Source organism: Eupeodes corollae, chromosome 3 (assembly GCF_945859685.1).
Source record: "Eupeodes corollae chromosome 3, idEupCoro1.1, whole genome shotgun sequence".
NCBI classification, from domain to species: Eukaryota; Metazoa; Arthropoda; class Insecta; order Diptera; family Syrphidae; genus Eupeodes; species Eupeodes corollae.
Genome location: NC_079149.1, coordinates 83,949,289 through 83,956,206, shown reverse-complemented (window position 1 = coordinate 83,956,206; position 6,918 = coordinate 83,949,289). Strand labels below are relative to the sequence as shown.

At 36.6% G+C, this 6,918-nt stretch overlaps 1 long non-coding RNA gene across 1 annotated transcript in view; it reads right to left on the bottom strand.

The window, feature by feature from the left end:
* LOC129951597 (uncharacterized) overlaps positions 1-6,918 on the bottom strand; it is a 62,307-nt gene continuing 55,389 nt past the window's right edge. Inside the window, exon 3 of the long non-coding RNA XR_008782203.1 lies at positions 1-600. This is a non-coding gene — a long non-coding RNA (uncharacterized LOC129951597). The remainder of the gene's footprint in view (positions 601-6,918) is intronic.

The window sequence follows — 6,918 nt, the reverse complement described above, 5'->3', positions numbered from 1 at the left end:
TTTTAACTTCTTTTGTTTTTATTTATTTGTCTAAATTTGTCAATAAAGATTCTAAACCAATTTGATGCAAATACAATATTAAAATATAAATTAATTAAAATTGCAAGTTTGAAGCCAATACCGGAGATCAAAACTTGTGAAACTGATGTTAAAGTCACAAGTTAGGGTCTCAGGGAATCAGCCAGACAAACATTTTAAACGTTGTACAAACTATTTTTTTTTTTAAATTTAATTCACTTCACTTTAATATTCGCTGCATTACCAGTCAAGCAAAGAAAGTTAGCAAATTGTATAGAATGTTAATCTTAGAACTACTATACAACCTACTACCTCAATTTGCTAGAAATACATTAGGATGTAACATTCAGCTTCATCTTTGGTCCTTGACGATTTCGGTGTTTATGAGGAATACATTTTTAAGCAGATTTATTTGGTGTATGAATATTATTAATGATGCATGCATTGACAGATTCCCATAACTCCGGTCTTGCAACGGCAATTTAGCACAAGTTCGGACTTACGGGTTTCTGTAAATGGTCCGTAGATAGCAAATTTTGGGAGTTTCAAATGAGTTACCGCAAAGGTAACTATTTCGTCAATCTGTAATTAAAAGAAAATTGCGTTAATGAAAAATTCATAAAGTAGTCCTACATAAAATTTAATCAAAATATAAGACCTTTCAAATATAATAAATGACGATCATTAAATGTACATTTCTTCAAACAATAACTTTAAATGAACCGTCTTAGAACTCTTAACCTCTTAACTTTTATTTTCATTTTAAAACAATGCATAATAGGGTAGGCACTTCTTGCGTTTCCTGAAAAAAAAATCGAGCAGCTTTCAAAAATTCGCATAGCTTCTTTTGTCAAAATATAAAGACTTTTTTAACATTCGTTGTAAGTTGGGCTTATACTAGTCTGTACATGCTTACCGTCGGGGTGACTTCCTGGCCAAGTAAAAGCCTCATAGTTGCGAAGCACGAACAGGCCTCGGATACGGACGGATTTACTGTTGACAACCTTCGGCTACGCACGTGGAATGTTAGGTCCCTTAACAGACCACGTGCGGGCGAAGAATTAGCTAAGGCCTTAGACTGCTATAAAGCAGACATCACCGCCATCCACGAAATACAATGGGATGGGCCGAGCAAAAAAAGGATGAAAAACTGCGAAATTTACTATAATGATTGCTAACACGAAAACCAACAGCTGGACGACCAAGCCAACAGATGTGGCTTCTTCATTGGAGCCAGACTTAGGCAGGAAGTCTTGAGCTATAGGTGCATCAATGAGCGCCTCATGAGCATACGCATCAAGGAGAAATACGACAACACTAAAGATATGTTCTTCGAGCTCTTAGACAAAACATATGAGCAGTGTCCTAGCTACGATATTAAAATTGTCCTGGGCGATTTAAATGCCAAGCTAGGAATAATCGGGAAGAACAGCCAGCACGACAACACTTCCGACAACGGATTCAGGCTCATAGATTTTGCTGCGGGGCGAAACGTCATGGTAGCCAGTACGCATTTTCCACACCTCAACATCCACAAAGGAACTTGGACTGCACCAACTATAGGAGAATCAGCCTACTTAACATCGCCTACAAAATCTTCTCTGCCGTAATATGTGAACGTCTAAAGCCCATCGTCAACAACCTGATAGGTAATTTTCAGTGTGGTTTTAGATTAGGAAAGTCCACAATTGATCAAATATCTACATTACGGCAGATCCTGGAAATAACCCATGAACATCAAATCGACACCCACCATCTTTTCATCGATTTCAAGGCCGCATATGACAACATCTACAGGGACGAGCTGTATAGATCCATGTCTAGTTTTGGCATTCCTGCCAAACTCGTCCGTTTGTGCAGGATGACCATGGAGAATTCACGCTGCTCTATAAAGGTTGGAAACAACTTAACAGAACCTTTCGATGCCAAAAAAGGTTTTAGACAAGGTGATGCGCATGTGATTTTTTAACATCGTTCTTGAAAGAAAAGTGCAGTGCTCACACGTCAACACTAGAGGCACTATCTTTCAAAAGTCTGTCCAATTACTGGCATATGCTGATGACATTGACATAATCGGAAGAACTCAGCGTGATGTCAATGGGGCTTTTTGGAGTATTGAGGCAGAGGCGGCAAAATAGGTTTAACAGTTAATGAGGGCAAAACGAAGTACATGCTGTCGTAAAGAAAGGACATACAACACCGACGTCTTGGTCAAAACGTCACCATTGACAGACGTAACTTTGAGGTAGTCAAGGACTTTGTCTACCTAGGCTCCGCTGTAAACGCAGAAAACAACACCAGCGCTGAGATCAAACGCAGAATAACTCTTCCTAACCGCTGTTTCTTTGGACTTAGTGGTTGCAATTGAGTGGTACAGTCCTCTCTCGAGGAACCAAAGTGTTACTATATAAGACCCTTATCATCTCCTGCTATACGGTGCAGAAGCATGGACTATGACAAAAGCGGATGAAAGGATCTTTGGTCGCTTCGAGAGAAAAGGGGAGTTGAGAAGAAGATGGAACGACGAACTGTACGGGCTGTACAGCGACGACGTAGACTTAGCCAGAAGGGTAAAAGTCCAACGACTAAGATGGCTGGGTCACGTAGAGCGCATGGAAACCAATGCTTCGGCCCTTAAAGTCTTCGAATCAGTAGAGGAAGACCGCGGATCATGTTGCGCGCACAAGTGAAAAGTGACCACACCCAACTTAGAGCGCGAAACTGGAGACATCTAGCTAGGGACCGAGCTAGATGGAGAAGTTTGTTGGGTGAGGCCCCAGGTCGCACAGGACTGTAGCGTCACCTTAATTAAGTAAATAAGTACATGGTTACACAACTTACTGGAGCCTAGTGTGAAATTAAGTCGCTATACTGTAACACCAACTATCTGCTCCAGTTAGCTTTTAGCATTAAATACTAACTACCACTAGGGTACATTTACGGTGATTTTCCTCAACACTCTAGTTATTTAGATCTGGTGACTAACCTAGATGAACCTGAGTAGGAGTTGTAAAGAAATCACAACTCCTACTCACGTCGCCCTGAGAAATCTTAGTTATTTGTATTCAATACATCATATAACTAATACACCTTCTTCTGTAAACTAGAACTGACATCGATGTTATGATTTTTTGAGCATTTTGGTCCCATACAAAAATGACATGCAAAATCATAAACGAAAAATTTGGCTCTGCTTTTCGTTGTTCAGTACGACGAAATGTGTCGTTTTAGTGGATAGCTGTACTAGATTTTTTAGTGCAATGCTTCACTCTTTTCGTTCTCAATTTAATTGCACGGCATATTAATTGCTTGCGAAGTTTTGACAAAAACAATTGTTTACTCGTGACTTTCGGTGTTTTGATTTGGATTTATCTTTGATTTATTTTTGGATTTTGCTAATGTAATAAAATGGATTTTGGCGTTTCAGATCAAGGCGACACATTACAGGAAGAATAATAGAAGATAGGCTGGGAATTCAATTTTTTTTGACAGCTGACAGAACTCTCCACAAATATTTGTTCGCTGTGGTTTCGTTTTCATTTTGCTCTGCACTTTGAGACCGCCGAAAAAATTCGTTTCACTTCATCAGCGTACTACGCTTTAAAATCTAAATTTCAACATTCTGTAGTGAAAGTTCATTTAAGAACGCAAAAGAATTTAATGACTGAAAGTGAACGCCAAAGAGGGAACGAAGTTTCAAATATTGAAATTTATTAATTTCAGTCAAACAAATGATTTGTGACTGCAAAATTTGGAATTCCAATTTTTAGGTAAATTTAATGAATGCAATCTTTATTTTGAAGTGAAAAGATTGGCATTCCCAAAAGATTTCATTCTTTTCCAAGAAACTGTATACTTTCAATTTGTTTCTTCGTTAAAATGAATTGTCTCTGGTTTTCAATGATATCGCTTAAGGTTTTTAACATAATACTTTGTAAGATTATAAAAACACATATTTGAAACTATCTAAATTCACGAACTAGCTTTTCTTCTATAAAATTTGTGATCCTTTTCTTTAATATTCAGTTGAATTATTTATAGTATTTCCTAAAGTTTACGAAAAAATCTTTATACGTTGTTAGATTTCACGAGTCCCAAATTAATCTTAGAAAAAAAAAACGCTGAAGAATGTGTGTTGAACAGAAATAGGCAAATCGGCTTGAAAGTTGTTTTTCTTCTTGTAACGAATTCGTCCGTTGTGTAAACAATTTTATTATATCAAGTATATAAGCTGGGAACCTGACTAGTGCGGCGTTTTGTAAGCTGGGAGCTTTGTATAGTTGTACCTTAAATATCATAAAAAGAAATTTTGCAACCGGGTATTTTTTGTATAGTTTTACATACTTAAATGAAGACAAAGATATGTACTTTGCAAAATCATCATACAATTTAATGTTTAGGGATATGTTGTAATTTAACTCAGCCTTAAAAAAACGTTTTTGGTTGTCTTTGGATATCTTAAAAACCTGGTGTGCTAGAAAAATTTAAAGGCGAAATTTGAACTCAAGATCCTTTATAAAAGTTCGTCTGATAGAAAAGCCAGTGTTAAACGCGAAGAGAAACATGAATGCGTGAAGTTTAGAACCTTTTTTTTATTTGTTTGAAGTAGACTGACTTAAAGAACATACAAATATAAGATGATACAATTGGTTGTTGATGGTGATCACACTGAATAGTGGAAACATTTACTTAAGTGCGTTTTTTTGGTATTCCATGTATAGTACAGTGAGAAATTGCCAACAAAACGATCCGCAGTAGCCAGATTTTTATATTAAAAAATTGGTACAACTGAAAGAAGATCTGTTAGAATAATAATAAAATAAAACACACAAATAGAACAAAGTTTTGTGAAAATCAAATGTTTAGATTAACTTAGCAAAAAAACTAACTAAAACTAATAAAATGGACAATTTTCGAGAAGAAATGGTAACTAAACATCTGGAAGTTAAGATTCTATATAAAAAAAGTTCATTTAACAATTGCTTCAAGGAGGGGTTAGTTCGTAGACTACTATATTAACATGTGGTGTTGAAGCGAGCTTGAAGATCGCCTCAATTTTGTATATACCTGAGTTGAGTTGAAATGAGCTTGATTTGACTCGATTCCCTTTGGAGAACTGAGTCTTATATCTTACTGAACTATTCAGTTCTCATTGTTTAACAAGAATCAACCTATCTCACTTGCAATTCATAAGAAACATCAAATCACCATTTGCATTTTAGAAAGTGCTGTCAAAGTTAATCATTTTAAAACCTTCTTGTGCGGTGAAAAGACAAAAAAGATTTATTTAATCTAAACTGAGATAAACCTTTGGTGGAATCATAGCAAAACTTAATTATCTTTTCTATTGTTTTCTCTTGCAAAATAAGCCCAGTAATTCCATTTTCACTAACAAAACTATATAATATCAACAGTAACAGATTGATTGTTTTACCCAATGGAAAACACATGATTCCAAATGCACAGCGACTCAACGAACATAGCCATCGAGATACAAATGGAATATCAATCGTACCAACATTTGAGAACAAAATCATATAAAATCCATTCGAGACTCGTATAAAAGTCGAAAGCCCATCCATAGTAAGATTATACTTTAACTTTTATCGGTGTTATTCATACTATGGATATTGTTTTTGTTATTCGTGTAAAATTCTACTATACTATGGATAGATTTTTCAACATAACACGGGTATTGTTATCAATATGCAGAATTTGTAAATTAACTTCTACATTTATTATCTATTATTCGTAAAAATTAACTTTCTGCCGTTAATTGATGTGTTCTGTAATAGAAACAATAATGAAACGCTCTTCCAACCGGGTGGATTTGGCATGCCCTGACGTAATAAAAAAACCTAAATTTTATTGGTAGCCAAAAATCGAAGCCGAAAAAGTAGGTCTAATACTAAACAATAAAAAACCTGAATTGTAAACATTTAAATTCCAATTTAATTACTTTTCATAGAAAGTTAAAAGATACAAAAGTCGAGGTCGATATAATTACTGGTTCTTGAGATATGGACGTCGAAAAAAGCTTCCCAAACGCAAGGACAAGGACATACAGACGTACGAACGTACCTTCACCTACATACAGACATCTCTCTAAAAATCCTTTATTTCGAATCTAGGGACCTTGAAACGTAGAGAAATTCTAAAATTTTAATAAGTATGTACTTAGTTTTAATGGAGGTCAACAGCTTACTTACTTACTTACTTAAGGTGGCTGTACAGTCATGGCGGACCTGGGCCTCAACCAACATGCGTCTCCAGCCAGCTCGGTCCCTAGCTAGCTGTCTCCAGTTTGGCCCAACTGTGTGCGCCACCTCTTCCTCTTCTGCGCTGTCGTTTGGGATTGGATTCGAAGATCTTCCGGGCTGGAGGGTTGATGTCCATTCGCTCTACATGACCTAGCCATCTATACAGTTGGACTTTAATTCTGATTACTAGGTGAGTGTCGCTGTACAGCCCTCACAGTTCGTCGTTATATCTTCTCCTCAATTCTCCATCTTTGTGTACGGGTCTAAAAATCACCCGAATAAATTTTCTCTCGAAGCATCCTAAGACGCTCTCATCTTTCTTTGACAGGGTCCAGGCCTTAGCGCCATAAATGAGAACCGGGATAATAAGTGTCTTATAGATGGTAATTTTAGATGCTCGAGAGAGGACTTTATTTCTCCGTTGCCTTCTAAGTCCAAAGAAGCAGCGATTTGCAAGATTTATTCTTCGTTTGATTTCAGCGCTGGTGTCGTTGTCGTTGTTTATATGGGTGTCTAGGTAGACAAAGTCCTTGACTACCTCAAAGTTATAGCTGTCCATGGTGACGTTTTGTCCAAGACGTGTTCAATGTCCTTTTTTATGACAGCATATACTTGGTCTTTCCTTCATTGACCACTAAAC